The 17,386-nt window shown below is 41.0% G+C and overlaps 1 long non-coding RNA gene and 1 pseudogene across 1 annotated transcript in view; one reads left to right on the top strand and one right to left on the bottom strand.

Annotated features, from left to right (window-relative positions):
- The window catches only part of LOC119039997 (uncharacterized), a 94,696-nt gene that overhangs the window by 54,531 nt on the left and 22,779 nt on the right, over positions 1 to 17,386 (top strand). The window lies entirely within an intron of this gene.
- On the bottom strand, positions 11,876 to 12,137 carry LOC119039996 (cytochrome c oxidase subunit 6B1-like; annotated as a pseudogene).

Raw genomic sequence — 17,386 nt, 5'->3', positions numbered from 1 at the left:
GCTGTGTCTTTAAATAGGGAATGAACATCGGGAACAGATGAATTTTTTCTGGTATAAGAAAATGAGAGAAATAAAACAGAAAACATGACATATAGGCTATGGAAGAATTGCTTCTATGACATGCAAACTGAAGTGGGCATTGCTTTCTAGACCTTTCTGGGAAGGGCTACCAAGTCTTTTAAGTGTATTCTTACCTGCTAAGAGGACAGTCACCATCACAGCCACTGGTGGTCATTTGCAGGCTGACCACAAGTCAGATATTAATACTATTAATTATAATTTTTATCTAGTATTTTTAATGTACAGCAGATGCTATCCTAAATTCCTTAATTGTCTCATTTAGTTCTTACCAGAAGCCACCTAATGAGGTGGGTACTGCTATTATCACATCCATTTTACAGAGGAGAAAATGGGGGCTCCGAAGGTTTAAGTAACTCATTAGGTTCACAGCTAGTACATGGCCCAGCTGGTGTTGCCACCCTCATCCTAGGACTCTGCAGTCCACATACCTAACCCCTCTGGAGCACTTACAAGCAGTGACACCAGGTTTAGGTAGAGATGGCTCCTGTCTTGCAGGTGAGGTATTCCATAGGTCAGGAATACCTCACCTGGAAGGTGAGGAATTCCTTATCTTAATATTTGCCAAAGAAGGAAAGATTGTTACCTTTTATTTCTGTATCTGTACCACTAGGCCCAGTGCTGGGCATATATACCAAATGCTTTCTGAATGTTTGCTAAATGGGAGGGGCCAGGCAGGCAGAAGGATGAGTGCAGAAGGAAGAAAACCCAAATCAGACAGGGAGCTCTCCTGAGGATGACACGGAGTCAGGCTGCTTTTCTAGTTTATCAGGGAAGACTCTGAAGAAGATGGTTAACAATATGTTTGGATTAGCATCTAAGTGAGACAAAAGGGCTGTTATTATTTGTTCCCAAACCATTAGCATCTGACTAGGTGATTGAGGTGCTCAGTGAATAAATAGTAGAGAAATGTTAAAGGCAGGTTCTTACCCATTCAATAATGTCAGTTTTTAAAAGGAACCTCTGAAGTAAAAATGAATTAGGAAGGACACAATTCATAGGAAGGACATGGTAAAGCAGAATTGTTGATTTGGATAGTTTGTAATAGATCGTCTCCTTTATATTCAGCAGCCCTCTGCAGGCCCACCACTATATAGTAGCTGCTATATTTACACACCAGAAGAGAGATGGAGACCTCCTGTGTCCTCTTTAGTCCGAGATATGTAATAGCCACTGTTTGTTTGTTTATTCTGGTCTTTCTAAACCACAAAAAGACATAAAAGCAACAATAAAATTTTAAAAATATCACCAATATTTTCAACCTACAAGCAAAATTATTCAATCAACTAACGAACAGTGGGCAGTGGTGAGACCATCTCTGTGTTAGGTTCAAAATCTCATGCTTTCAAGTATTCACTTGATGTGATAGAATTTTTTTTTCCATCACACATAGTCTAGGAAATGCTTCTTTGGCCTTTCTACCAAATTATTTCTGCCCTTCTACCCTTTCTGCATCCTAAGGTCTAGTGAATCTGCTTCCTTTTCATTGTTTCTGCAAGTGTGCTTTACTTCACATTTAGATCATCATAAAAGACCGAATCCATTTTTGTATCTAATATCTTTCACTCCAATTCATTGTGGCCCAATTAATCTGCCCAAAGGCCAGCCCTCTGAAAAATGTGCAGTGGTTGCCCATCACTTAGGGAATTTAGAACAAGCTTTCTAGCTTGTCCTTTTAAATACTCTGCAATTTGGTTTTCAACACACTTTTCTAGCTGTGCATCTCCATTTATCTGCATTTTATCCAAACAGGTCCATTTGCTATTTCCCAAACAGATCTTTTATTCTTGTACCTTTGTGCTCTCTCTTTCTTTCTTTTCCTTCCTTCCTTCCTTCCTTCCTTCCTTCCTTCCTTCCTTCCTTCCTTCCTTCCTTCCTTCCTTCCTTCCTTCCTTTCTCTCTCTCTCTCTCTCTTTCTTTTCTTTCCTCCCTCCTTTCCTTTTCTTTTTTTTTTTCTCCCAGGAATCCCACTCCTCAGTGTGCTCTACTGTTTAAAGACTTAATCTTTTCTATCCTTGAAGTCCCAGCTCAAGATGCCACTTCTTGATGAAGATTTCTTGGTTCCTGACACCTGGAAATGACACAGTTCATTTCTGGACTTTCATAATATTCAGGCCGAGCCTCTCTGAGGGCACCTATCTGTTTCTTCCCTGTGTTATAATTGTTAGTGTGAAATGTCACAGTCTTAAAACTTTGCTACCAAGAGGAATATTTTTCTTGTCTATCTTATTAAACTGTAAAATTCTGGAGGCAAGGCTATGTCTCCTTCATATTCATGTTCTTTGAGTGTGCAGTAGAGTTCTTAGCACATGGCAGATGTTCAGTAGATGACTGTCAAATGAATAAAATTAGCATTTAAAATTCACAGTTGCAATATTAACCATTGAGGCCCAAACCCGGGAAAATACGGTGCACTTAGGCATACTTTGTCTCTGCCTCACTTTTGTCCCTTGGATATGGGGACCAAGGATTTCTAGTGAGACTTGCTGATACCTGGTTTATCGGAGGATGCCAGTGAGAACATAATTTAGAAGAAAAAAGTGACAACAGGGGATGATAGGAAGCTACTCACCGACTGACTCTTTTTTTCATCTATTTTTTTTACCCTTTACTTTTTTGTTTTCTATCCCTTTGTCTTTCTCCTGTTCTCTACACTTTTTCACCCATGGTGAAGACTATTAAAAAAAAAGTTATATTTTTTCCCATTACCATTTAGTCCCCCCCCAGCCCATGGTGAAGACTATTGATAAAATTTAGAGAAACAGTATTAGATTTCTTGCTCTATGAAAATTTTCTGGTTCTGCCAAATTATATCCATTGAGGAAATTTAGATCTTACTTTCCCATTCCATAAAGTGGAAGTATGGTCATGGATTGTCTCTGAGTTCCCTCACCAAATCTCTGAATTTGTTGAAATTTAGTAAGAGACAGTACTAAAGACATTTTCCCTTCACTCAGGCTATTGAGTTCTTGAGTAGAACACTGACACTTTCTTTGCTTTTTACAGCTTTATGGAGCATATATGAAGTAGAAGCATACATTGCATCCGATAAAAATCCATCCATGGTAAACCTTGAGAAGGTGGAAAGGATTTGAATTGATTGGTATAGAATCTTATAGGGTTGAGGAAATTCCCTTTAAGAGTAATAAAGTAATGAAATTACTCTGTAAAATCTAGCAAAGTAGAGAAAAGGGTGAATGTTACTGTGGTGAGGCTTATATGAACCAGAGGGGTAGTTAAATGTCACAGTGCCTTTTCTGGAAGCTTGTATGGGCATATATATCTCTGAATCCAAGAAAAGAGAGACTTTTTTTGTTCTTGCTCAAGCACCTGCTAAAAGACCACTCAGCCTCCCTGGACTTCCACCAAGATGGAGTTGTAGGTGGAACCAACTTGCTTCCGTGCACAACCAAATCTAAGAACAACTATTTTTAACAAGTGGAACCAACTTGCTTCCGTGCACAACCAAATCTAAGAACAACTATTTTTAACAACAATAAACTCAACCAAACCACACAGAAAATCGACAATACGGAGTCCAAAGACAACGACAAAATGCTCAGCTAAACTGGTAAGAGGAGCAAAGCCAGCAGCGGAGCAGGTTGGCAGAAAAGATCCTTGAACGGGTAGTGCGCAAGCAGGTGAAGGCGCAGATCACTGGCTAGCTACGGGAGCACGTAGGGAAGAGGTGCGGCTGGCTGTCTGTGGTAGGTCGCGCATCTGCGTGCAGATAAACCAGTGAAGAGGCGAGCATTGAGACCGCACTGCGCAGGGCAGCAGGCTCGCACAATTCCGATCAGATCAACAGGCTGGGGCAAGTGGTGGGACGGGACTGGGCTAGCAGAGAGTACGGCCATTGCTCCCTTTCTGACCACGCCCCCACACACAGCGTCACAAACCAGCGACCTGGGTGGCCCCGCCCTGGTAAACAACTAAGGCTTCCCTCAGCTTACTTAACTGCGTGAACAGACCAAAAATGGCTCAAGAACAACTCAGAGCCCCAGAGCCGATCAATCTAAGCGATGAAGAAATAGCCAAACTTTCAGATGCACAGTTCAAAACACTGGTTATCAGGATCCTCACAGAACTGGTTGATTTTAGTCACAAATTAGAGAAACATATGGAAGCTAAACTAATTGAAATGAATGGTAATACAAAGGAAATCAATAGTAATGGAAAGGAGATTGGGACTCAAATCAATGGAGTGGACCAGAAGGAAGAAAAAAATGATCAAACAGAAAAGAATGAAGAAACAAGAATTCAAAAAAATGAGGAGAAGCTTAGGAACCTCCAGGACATCTTTAAACATTCCAACATTCAAATTATAGGGTTACCAGAAGGGGAAGAGTCATGAGTGGAAACCTTATTCGAACAAATAATAAAAGAGAACTTCCCCATTCTGGCAGAGGAAATAGACTTCCAGGAAATCCAGGAAGCTCAGACAGTCCCAAAGAAGTTGGACCCAAGAAGAAACACACCAAGGCACATCATCAGTACACTAGCCAAGATTCAAATGAAGGAGAGAATCCTAGAAGCAGCAAGAGATAAGGGGACAGTCACCTACAAAGGAGTTCCCATCAGACTGTCAGCTGATTTCTCAAAAGAGACCTTACAGGCAAGAAGGGGCTGGAAAGATGTATTCCAAGTCATGAAATCCAAAGACCTACAACCAAGATTGCTCTACCCAGCAAAGTTTTCATTTAGAATGGAAGGACAGATAAAGTGCTTCTCAGATAAGACCAAATTCAAGGAGTTCATCATCACCAAGCCCTTATTATATGAAATGTTAAAGGGACTTATCTAAGAAAAAGAAGATAAAAAAGATGAACAGTGAAAGGACAGCAAACTCACAGTTATTAAGAACCACACCTAAAACAAAAGCAAACTAAGAGGACAGCTAGATCAGGAGCAGAATCACAGAAATGAAGATCTCAAGGAGGGTTAGCAACAGGGGAGTGGGAGAAGGAGAAGGGGGGAGAAGGTACAGAAAATAAGTAGCATAGACAGTAGATAGAAAATAGATAGGGGGAGGGCAAGAACAGTAGGGGAAATACAGAATCTAAAAATTTGAGACACATGTTCATGAACCAAAGGGGGAAATGGTGGGGGAGGGGTACGCAGGGTGGAGGGTAATGGGGGGAGGAGTAGAACAAATGTAATGGCATAATCAATAAAAAAGTTAAAAAAAAAAGACCACTCAGCCTCCATCCCTGAATACCTCTGATATAGATCTACCTCTGAAATTCTTGAAGAATTTCCTCTGCCTGAAGATCACAGCCTCAGCCCCTCCAGGTTGACTTGAACCATCTACTTCTTGCCCAGATCAAAATAACTATGAGCCAAGTTGAAGGATAAGACAGTGTGAATGGATCAGTAGAAAAGATAATGGTGTGATGAGGATCATCAAGATGTTGTTTCTTCCACTGATGGTGCCCAAGGTCTCCAGCCCACGTTGGGTAAATAGGCGGGGAGAACAGACCTCCCAGGGGATATAGGTGGATTGTGAGCAGTTCCCCCTGACTACCTATTGACATCCTCCTTCCAGGAATGAACTCAGTAAGTGACTTCAAAGGGAGCTCAGCCCACACCTGCCATTGACCACAGTCTTGTCACCAACACCTTATGCTTAAGTGAATCAAAAGCTTCCGACAGGTCTAAAATTAGCCAGGCTAAACATATCATTAAGGAGTTATGGAGGAGTGTGAATGACCTTTCTTCAGCCCTGCTCTCCCAGATCCAGTCAGCTGTAGGGCTCACTGGAATGCTAAATCAGGCTTTTAGGTGCTTGAAATAAATGACCCTTTAGATTGATTTTTTTTATTGCCTGAAGGTGCATATTTTTAGAAAGTTTGGAAGCATTCTGTTCATCTATTTCGAATCATTTGAGTATAAAAATGTGGCATTTTTCACACTTTGGGATATTCAAGTCCCCTATTCCTTTTTTAATGTCTCTAATATATTTTTTAAAACTTTCAAACTAGTTTATTTAAAGGCCAAATTTGATTTTTTCACAGTTTCTGAGGTAGGAATGTAACTTTACCAGCTTTGAGGGAAAAGAAAACCATGGTAGTTCATCGTACAGAAGTTATAAATACGTGTGAATACTATTTTAAGCATTATATTTCTGGTTGGGATTTAAATACACGTGGCAAAGGCAGGGTCTGTGTTTCTACTCCTTTATGCAAACCTTAATGGTAAATTAAAGGAAAAGATTTATTCTCTTTATCCTTGCTACTCAAGGACACCTTTATCCTCTATTTCTTTCCTAGTTGCTAGTGTATAAGACCCAGGGGAAGAAAATAAGAATGACTTGGTGCCATTTTTGAGCTCTTGCTTGACATGAGCCAGACTGTTTCAATTTCTTTACTTTCCAACCCAATTATTTTGAAATTCATTTCTCTTCTCACTAAGCCACTGTGTCCCTATGTATATTTTCAAGAGCACCAGGTCTGTAGGATGTTAATAGATGTCAACTGGAAAAAGAGTTTTGAGTTAAACAGATTTCTTTACTGCTGGGCTTCTTTCTCAGAATCCCTAGTGTGTGATGTGAATCACCAAGGAGGGACTATAGTACTATGCAGTATTTGTCACGTCTTGTGTCCCAGATGAACCAACTCTCTCTCTCAGTAGCTAGAAGCCCAGAGCACAACCTAGAAAGTAATAGAGGATGATGTTTTCAGTTTAAAATTACATCTTTTTTTAAGTTGACCAGGCAGCTCCTTTTCCTGAGTAGTGATCCTCTAGGGTGGCTACTAGTATGTCCCAGCTCTCCCACCACTGGGTGGTGACCCTCAAGAGTCACCTGTCATCTTTGAGCCTTCCTTCCTATCTGTAAAATGAGGAGGCTGGGCCAGATGATCCTTTGGACCATCAGAGTGCCCGCAAGGTGGACAGTCACGGGGCTTGAGCCCCAGTCCCTCAACCACAGCTGGTTAAACTGGGGGTGGGATAGTGTTATCTGTTCAGGTTTGAGTGATATAATTTTGGCTTATTATCTTTCAGATCTTGCCAAACAGTCATTAGTGGTCAGAGAATTAATCTAAGAAAATTTAGGCTAAAGGAATTCCTTTAACAAAGGGCAGGCATCTGAAAATAAGAGCTTGGCTAGAAAGTGGCTCCTCAGCCAGGATTTTAATACGGGTCTCACAGCACAGTGAAGGTCATTTTCATGACTTTTAATTAAAGTGTGTCTATGTTAATGCTGTAATTATAAACAGGCTCCGTCAAGTCAAGGAACATTTGCCCTTCAATCACTGTCTTTCAAGGCACTGACTGCTATTTTTGACAAGTGAAAAATGTCTTTAGTTTGGAAGTCTACTAAAAAAAGATGTAGCTTTTGTAGCTAAGTGATCATACTCTTTCTGGCTCTTCCATCTCAAACTCAGAGCCTGCTACAAACATCTGAAGAGCTCTGGACTGGAAGTTGAGCCATGTTCTATTTAAAGACACTGGACTCAACCCCACTGGGCTCCAGTGTCCTGATCTGTGACACTGGACTCAACCCCACTGGGCTCCAGTGTCCTGATCTGGACTCCAGTGTCCAGTCTGGCTCATGTCAAGCAAGTGTCCTGATCTCATTATACTGTCTCTGGGATGCACACTTCTGAGGCTCCTATGTCCTCCTGGTCAAAACATACCTACACCATGGGCCTGCCTTCAGCTTCCCAAGCTGAGTCCACAAAGATGCTGCAGTAGGTTACATGTTCATGGCTGACAGCTTCATTGCTCTCTTAGGAACACTCCTAGGTCTTGTTCTTTTTGCAGCAGATGCTCTTGCAAACTCACCACCATAGTTTGAGGAAACCCATTACTCCTCATGCAAACATTATATTCTGAATGTGGTAATAATGTTTTGGAGGCATGGCATATTTTGGAGCCATCTTCATTCATACTTCCAAGGTAGCTCACTTTTTCCCAAGTCTGTCCATTCTTGATAACAGTATAGAGAAGCAAGGGTGAAGCCTCATTATTTAAACTCTCACCCCACCTTGGCTCCAACAAGCAGCACAGGATCAGAGTGGTGAATTGTGGGGAAGATGCTCTTTTCCAGTAGAAATCATTGTGTAGCTGTTCTGCATTCACAATTTGTCCTTTAGGTCTGTAAAGGCAGATTTTTCTCTAGCTGTCTTTGCCACAGTCCTCTCCAAATTCCTCCAGTGTGGACCTGGCCGTCTTCGGGTCCCGCAGCCACAACTTATTGGAATAGGAATAGGCACCTGATCCCAGAAGAATCAGTCTTTAGGCTGGGCTGATTAGTGATATTTCTCTCTCAAGAATTTGAACTGCAAAATGTAGATTAACCATGCTTGAAATTATAGAGACAAACCCGTCAACATTGGGCCAGCCTACCCTCCATGCCATAAGTGGCAGGAGCTGGGTAGCTGCTGCTCTCATTATAAGACACGTGTTCCTCTCCAGCCCACCCTCACCTGTCCTCATGCATATTATCTGCCTAAGGATCAACTTGCCCTCCCCCCATACATTACAGTTTACTCTTTATCTTAAAGCTTCATCTCAATTATGCTTTTGCCTAACCTTCCTATAATTGAAATTCTTACAGGATGACATACCTGTTGGTCTCTTTCCCATCTACATGGAAGCTTGTCTGATTTTCTATTAGTACATGATGGGGAAACAACTGGGTGGATGTGCATCCTATTTGGAGAGTACACTCATATGGCCTGGCTTCAAAAATAAGCTGTGTGACAGTCATGAAATTCTCCTTTTCATGGGGATGGGTGGGGATAGCTCAAAGAGGGACTTTTTTTTTTTCCATAGACCTTTTCCAAAACACCCAAAGAGAGTGATATGCAATTAAGTTACTTTTGGGCAATTGGCTCTAGCTGTATTGAATGATGTAATTTGGTGTAGAGGTTGGGGTAGTTTGGGAACTACAGGAGACTTAGGTCTTTAAGGGTTTCTCTCAGAAGAGTCAGGAGTGTGGTATGGACCAGCTCTACCCACTCTTTTGCAGGGTTGGTTTGGTTTTTCTGTTGAAAATAGTTGAATCACTTTAGGATTAAAGCCAGGTTGAAGAGGAAGTTTAAGCAAGAGAGAAGAGGTGGCTTTCTGCCTTTAGTCTCTAAGAAGCTAGGATCTTTCTAAGGAAAAGAGTAGTGAGGCTGATTTCCTGATGCTCAGCTCCTGAGAGAAGGCTTTTGCAGAGAAGCACAGGGAGGTCAAACCATATGGGATTGAGATGGAGGCTTAGGGGTAGCATGGGGTTGTTTCAGAGACAAAAGGTGTCAACTTTGTGGCTAGACATCCTGGCCACAGTGTCACATTACGGATCTGGATCATGTTTGGGTTCAGCACTTCTTTTTCCTACCATGTTTCTCAGAAACTGTGGAAAGCAAATGCTCAGGCATATGGGCTGCTATCAATGGTAACTAATGTATGGTATATTTTTTTCTAAATTCCTGGAAACTGTGTTACCACAAGGCAGGATATAAAATAACCCCTCCCTTGTTTTAGATTGTTAAGTGGGTTTTAAAGGTTGATGGTGATGTATTTCAAAGAAATTAGAAACCGGGGGGAAATTTTGTTAGCCTATCTGTGGCAATTTCAATGACATTTCACAACTTTTTTTTGTTGGTGTGGAACACCATTCAGTCCTGCAGTGAGCAGGATGGTGTTTTAAACACTGATATTTGCAAAATTCATGAACTAAAGGGAAACTGAAATGGTTAGAAGGACCCCTTATTAAAATCCATTTAGTTTGTATGAGTAATTAAAATATTATGGACCCTCTTTTGTTAATAAGAACAGTGGAAATAAAAATAACATTTTACATAAGGAGACAGTATGACTTTATATACTAATAATACTCCAAATCACATAAAGTAGGCGTTAATGACGTCTGTGTTTCACTGGTGAAGACACTGACTTGCTCTGAACCACACTGCTGACTGTGGAGAGAGGATTCCAGCCCAAATCTTTCCCTATTGTACCTCATATAATCCCATAGCCAGTCCTGTGGTGTTTTCTCTTTACAGTTTATTATTGGTGAAGAATTAACCTGCAACAAAAACAAAACAAAGCAAAACAAAACAAGTTAAGTATCCAAGAGGAAAGATGCATTGGCCAACTCTTATGCTCACCTTGCATCCTCTTGCCCCACCTTTTTCTCAACCATTACCATGGAAACCAGCCACACCTGTCTCTGTGCTGCCAGGATTTTCTGACTTGGCAGTGAGGTGCACCTGCAGGAACCCACTAGATCATTCTCATACTTGCACAAATCTGGAACTGAGAATGAACACCCATGGGCAATCCTTCAGCAATGAAGGGTGTGTTAGCTGGTCAATAAATGCTTCCTCCCTGGATTCTTCTTCCTATGTAGCTCTGCAATGTACTTTGCATTAAGTTTTCCTCCTTTCTAAGTTTCACTCTTTTCAGCTCCCGGGTGTTTCCTGGATTCATCTCTGCAAATTAATGACCTACGTGCAAGCTTTTATTTCAGGCTCTGTTTTCTGGGGGAAACCCAAGCTAAGACAAAATGTCTTTTCTGCAAATAGCACCTTCAAGACCACTCACTAACTACAGTGGTTTTTTTGTTGTTTCTGTCACTTAGTTTCACTCTTTCTTCTTATGATAGCTATAGCTTGAATTTTTCTGTCTGTATGGCTTTAGTTTACTTGATTTCATCTCCTGATTCCACAGTCCAGGCCATAGTCTAGGATCTAGGGTGAACATGGGACCCAATAAGATGCTCTGAGCCTTTTACTTGGAATAGGACTCTCATTGCTGTGTGCTGGGCTGGGTCCCTGAGAGGTTGAGAGGTCTGTTCTGCCACAGTGCCGTCATGTGGGACTTGAGACTGGGGAAATTGGAGGAAAAAGCTGTATCCTGATCATATTATATTTGAGTCCCGAATCCATGTATATACCAAGTCAGATATACCACTGAACTTTTAGTTTGTATAAGTTCATAATTGCCTGTTGGCCAAGCTGCTCACTTATGATGAAAGTATTTCAACCATCCTCCAGATTTTTAGGCTCTCTAGGTGGGGCCTCTTCCTGGGCCAGTGGACATCAGGACACATTTCAGTTCCTGCCACACAAGTCTCCTCCCAGCAACAGGTTTATGGAAACTGCTGTGGGGAGATAGATTTTCTTTCCCATTGCCATCTATCCAGTCAGATTGAAATGTTCTGCATGAAATAATTTGTGGCACAGTTTCAATCTTTCCTCCTAAGGAACAGCAGATTCCCAATATCTTTGCTAATGAGATCATGGAAGCTGTAGCTAATATGGAATAATTTCTGCCTTGATGAAAGGGGTGGGTTAGCTGTGTAGAGATGGTTTTGGTGTGACTCACTTCTTCTGGATCCCCTAATGTCCTCTTTTACTTTCTAGAATTGCTGTTCTGGAGGAATGCTGTGTGCTGGGCGATATTCCGAGTCAACACCAGGACAATGTGCTCATGGGCATTGCTGGTGGTGGCTTAGATAATCCAGGTTCTATCTTCTGCCATACTTTGCACCCCAGATTTCATCTTCTTATTTATATTTCTGCTTATTTTGCTTTTCAAAACCCATGGCCTTCTTCCCTAATCTAAACCAGAGGTTTCTGCAAGTCTATATCTTCTGAGGAAAGATAATTAAGTTTTAAAAGAGGTTTACCTTATCTTTCTTTTAATTGCCCTACATTTCTACTGTTTTTAAAAATTTACTTTTACTAGTATGTATTATTAGTTAAGCTATGATTCAGGATCCTAGGGGGGGATGTACCCAGGTCCCCCTTCATCTCCTTGGGAGAAGGATAGCAGACAGAGGACAAAAGGGGATGCAGCCAGTTCAGATCTTCCCAGGCAGCGTGCCCTGTGCAAGGTGGCTGTCCCAGGCTGATGACTGAGATATGGGACAGAGGAACTTGTACACTGCTAGTACCATTTGCAGATGGAAACATCACCCTCTTTAGCAGTCATCGCCTTTTCTCACAGTGGTGAAATTCCAGGCAGGTCTGCCTATAGTTCCTGGTCTGGTTCCAGTTGGGGAAGTGACTATCAAAAGGGGCAGTCTTGAAGTTCTTGATTTTGGTTTTGATGTCTTTGGGCATGTTACTGACTCTTCAAGATACCCCTGAAGCCACTCACTGCTCACTGACCCTCAGCAAAGATGCCTCTATCTCCTCCATCTCTACTTCTGATTCTTGTAGCCAGTGCATTTATAACCTATTTGAGGGCGTGATACAGCAAAAGGCTTCCTAAGCAGGAGAGGTAAGAGCTTCATATCAATCTGTAGATGGCCTAGGCTACTGAACTTCTCAGAGGGAACTGCCTCAAACCCTACAGTTTGCTTTCTAAACTGCCTCCAACTCAACTTCAAGGTGTCTCTGCCTCCTTTAAGGATTGGTAACTCAATAAGCTCATCTCATTTATTAACCATTCTCAAAGCCTTTTCTCCATAGGCTGAGCAATTTCGTAGTTTTCTTAGTTCTCTGAGATGTAGAAAGCTTGAGAAGAGGTGCCCAGAGTCACTCTGGGACAGTTATAAGAGCCTAGGGCAGACTTGCAGAGGGGTGTCCTGAACTGAAAGGATATACCAGACTAAAAAGAAAGCTTTTGTTTGTCATAGCACGCTCCCTGAACAAAGCCTTTTCTCCTGGGAACTAGATCTACCAGAATCTATCTCATCATGTTCTCACTGTTGTATCTTTTGAAGACAAAGCTTTTCTTTGAGAAAGACCTCTTCATCTCTGGCATCAGAATTTCTGTTATATTTGCAAGAGGCCCTGTGGCTCAGCCTTAACTACTAAGTGTGTTTTTGTTACTTTAAGCTATTGTTAATTTTTACTTCTAGGTGCAAAAACTATGTTGTGGCTAGTTACATAATTCTTAGAGTAAAGCTCTAGATATAAAAAACTACCTTGCTTTTTCCTGTTTGTATAATTTCAATAATCTACTCTTTGTCCAAGACAGTGGGGTCTTGCTAGGGAAACAGACAACTGAGCAACAGGAGGATGAAGAAAGGCACTTCTAGCTATACTGGTGGCCTTGGACTGACACAGCTAACTTCTCTCAGGCCGTTAATGAGGGCCCCAAGTAGAGTCCTGCTCTATTCATGACTGCCTTTGGGGGCTGCTAAATAGAACCTTGTATGATTTCTTACAACACCTACTTTGCCTAAACAAATCAAATTATGCAATTATTAGAACAACACACCTCACTGCCTCCCCGATCAGGCGTTCCCTTAGGCATTTAAGATTTGTAAATCAAAGCCCTAGAGACTGCTCATCTGATCTCACAGAGCAAGCGAGCTCTCTCAACATGGTTAGTTTTAAGGATTCCTTAGATACCCTGTTGTACAGTTGTGATGTTCATCACAAAGTTCTTTAATGGGCTTCTCTTGGTGGTCATTTTTTAGGCTTTACAGCTGGAATGTTAGTGAGTACCTGCTCTGGGCAAGGCACTGTGCTAAGCACTGCAGGACCACACAGAGAAGCCACAGAAAGGGTTCCTGCAATCAGTGCATTTACAGTCTTGCCTGGGAAGCCAGGGCACAAAACAGACCAATTTTAACTGAGTGTTTTGAAGAGACACGTGACTGTAGTCCCAAAGCTGTTACAAGGAAGCTTGTGATTACCGACTAGGTTTACTTAATATAATTAACTTTTTCTATGAAAAATAAATATGTCCATTGTAGTTTCACATAACCTTAGTATTCATCACCACCCAGAGACAGAGATAGATTTTAAATTTCTGGTGATGAATACCTCATGATTTATTTTGCAACTAAAACATAGAAACAAAGATGCAGTTATTTTATTTACCAAAACTAACAGTTGATGAAACTAGATTGGATATTTTTATGGCCCAGGAAAAGTTTTGAGCTGCTGAGCCACTGCACTAAGAGGACATTATTACATGTTTTTAAGAAGTCAAAGAAGCAACATGTGGTGGCAAAAACAAACAAACAAACAAACAAACAAACAAATGTTCCTGGAGTCAGATGAGACTGACTAGGTTCACAGGTAAGACTTGGCACCTAAGTCTTGATCCTCTGTGAGCTGTGTGACCTTGGATAATTTACCTAATCTTTCTAAGGTTCTATTTTTTTTTACTGGTAAAGCAGAGACAATACTCACTCTCTTGCATCAATTTTTGAAACCCTGCATATGACACCTAGCTTAATATGTGAAACTAGTAGGCACCCCATAGTGACACATTTTACACTGATATAACCACATAAATCTCAATGCCTCGTCAGGTCGTTTGGAATCTTCACATGGAATGACCAGGGACTGCGACATATATTGAGGGCTCAGGGTAGGTTATGCTGGGCTATATTTTGATCAAAGGTTATGCTCTTTTAAGTGCCAGACATATAACAATAATAATTTAAAAAGATGTTATTGGTCTCAATACATTTTTAAAGATCTAGAATTTGGTTTTACTATTGATAATTCACAATTCCCAAAAACATTTTCTGTATTTTTTTTTTACAAATGAGATTCATGTTGTCTTTAAAGATGAAAATTATGATGTAGCTGATATTGGTGATAACACTGAATAAAAACTACGGTTTGGTCATAGAAAAATGTATCTATATTATTATAGGAAGGTAACAAAAGCATTTATGGAGTAAGCAGTTTAAACTTCTTGCTGTCAGGGTCAAAGGCATTTGTGTTATACAATATAGACGATTTTGTAAAAGGAAATTTTGGGAATACTGTCATGGACTGAATTGTGTCCCCCCATCCCTCAATAAATTCCTATGTTGAAGTTCTTAGCCCCAGCACCTCAGAATGTAACTGTATTTGGGTATAGGAACTTTTACAGACACAATTAAGGTAAAATGAGGTCATTTGGGTAGATCCTAATCCAATATGCCTGGTGTCCTTATAAGAAGAGTAAATGAGGACATAGGTACGGAGAGAAGATGAGACACATACACAGGAAGAAGACAGCCAGCTACAAGCCAAGGAGAGAGGCCTCAGAAGAAACCAGTGTTGCCAGCGCTTTGCCGTCTCAGACTTCTGGCCTCCAGGATGTGAAAAAATAATTTTCTGGTGTTTAGGCCACGCAGTGTGGTACTTTGGTAAGACAGCACTAGTGAACAAATACAGATACCAGAGTAGTCCTAAAGAACTGGGAGCTCATACTTGGGGCCAGGATCGTTCCACTGAGATGTGGCCACTATTTTTCTAAAAGAAAAAAAATGAAAAGGAGCTTGGGAGTTTGGGATTCTCTTAACTGCTGCTGAGCCACACCTTAGAATGTGATATTGAATACAGAAGTCTGAGAAGAGAGTTCAAACTGTGTTTTTTTGAACTGAAGCCATTTTAAATATGTGAAAAATCAGCTTGACTAACTAGAAGAATGAGAATTTACTATGAAAGTAAAGACTGAAACTCCTACCATTTAAAATTTGACTTGTAAACAATAGTAGAGGAATATGATTAAGTTCTTAAAGTGAATAGGTAGAAAGATCTGAATTTAACCTACGCCCTTAACACTTATGAATGGTGTGGTTTGGGTCATGTTACTTAATTTCTCTAAACCTCTGATTTCTCATGTATAAGAAGGGGTAAGTTTGTTAAAAGGACGACGAAGTGAGTGAATAGTAAGTTATTGTGTAAATGTACAATTAGTATAAGCTGTTATTATTTATGCTTATATTCAAACACATAGTTGTTTTAACAGCTGATGAGGAAGAAATGTATGTGTTTGCAGGCAAACTCTGTGGAGGAACTCACACTGAACTGCAGTGGTTCACGCAAAGGGTACCAAATACCATGGATGTAATGTGATATTCTATTATTCTAATTACTGCTGCGATGGCTGATATGGAGACCCCTGGTGGTTCTATCCTTTCAAGGATAATAGTGATGAATTACCTTCCAGTGAAATATCCTCATTGGGTAAAAGTCTGTTCATGAGGGCATAGGAATACTTCTTTGTGATGGGGTGGGCTGTGGTTAATCATAGTGTTCTTTATTGACTCTTTTGAACAATGGGTGGTTTTCTCTTCTAGGTACCTATGCATATATGTTAGAGGAAGTAGGATATAGTTAGTGACTTATTTTTAGGTCTCATATAACTCTTAGCTTTGCCTCTGTTATTATAATTCCAGACACTATAACTTCCTTAGTTACCATGGCCTCACTAGCTCTTTTTACATTTTGTGGTAAACCAGTTGATCATTGAGGCTGCGGAAAGTAAGGCCTATAAAGCTAAAGGCTGAGAAATATATTTTCTTTCACAAACCTTAAAGAGGAGCAGTGACTCAGACCTGGGTGAGCATATTACCCAGAGCCTCTTAAAATAGGAATGTTCTTTCCCCTGAAGCTGCAGGAATTAGTGCTGTGGGCCTGGGAGTTCCTGAAATGAGTGCCTCCTGGACTTCCCCAGGGCAGAGTGTGGGCCTCTGCACCTTCCTGAGGAGGGTGGGGCTTCTCAGTCCCCATGGACACCCTTCCTGCCACCTGCCAGTGTTCAGCTCCCTAGAAAAAAGAGGAAGACAGATCTTGGGGGAGGTGAAGATAAGAAAGCAGGGTTCCCAGGCAACAAAGAAGTGCAGAGAAGCCTACGGCAACCCCACATAGGCCCAGGAGAGTTGATTTAAGTTGGGTAACATTTCCTTTCTATAGTTCCAGGTGTGGTACACAGTCATCCTCCACAAATCAAATCCTTTCTGAGACAGATCCTGCCTGGAATATTATTCTGTTACATTCTCCAGAATATTATCTTAAGTTAAGATCCTAAAGTTATAAATAATTTTTCTTCTTGCTGTCTTCTTCTAGAGTGGAAGATCTTATAGTACTCCTTTAGTAGAAATGTTCATGGAAATTCTGATGCTAGTTGCGAACCAGGATGATAATAGAGAAGAGTGCTAACCAGTGGTCCATTTGAGTTTGGAGGCAAATAGTCCCAACATACACAGCCCATGGGGAGAAGAAACCTGAAAAGCAGTAGTGTGGAAGGGGAACTGGGGTGATAGCAGGCAGCCACTGAGCAGCCAGGCTGCAATGAGAGAAGGTAACATGAAAGGCCAGACCTATTTTGGAACACAAACCCTGAGTCATGGAGTAACAGAGACCAGGGGTGACAGCTGGTCTCTAGTCTCCACAGTGAGCAAGCATCTGGAATATCACTTTGATTTTGCAAAACTGACTTTAGGCCATAGGACCTTGGAAACTTGGAGAAGGGCAAGGAGAAGGAGTATGGAGTTGAGGACGACTCGGGGAATCTAATCAGAGGAAGGTTAAAGGAGCTAAATGTGGGTAGTAAATAAGGGTAAGGTAACTCCTGACACCATAGAGGTCAAGAATTATAATAAAAGTGGTACAATTAAAAGATAAGAGAT

This window comes from Artibeus jamaicensis, unplaced genomic scaffold (genome assembly GCF_021234435.1).
Source record: "Artibeus jamaicensis isolate MK-2021 breed Jamaican fruit bat unplaced genomic scaffold, CSHL_Jam_final scaffold_369, whole genome shotgun sequence".
Classification (NCBI taxonomy): Eukaryota; Metazoa; Chordata; class Mammalia; order Chiroptera; family Phyllostomidae; genus Artibeus; species Artibeus jamaicensis.
This window is presented reverse-complemented; position numbering and strand designations above follow the sequence as displayed.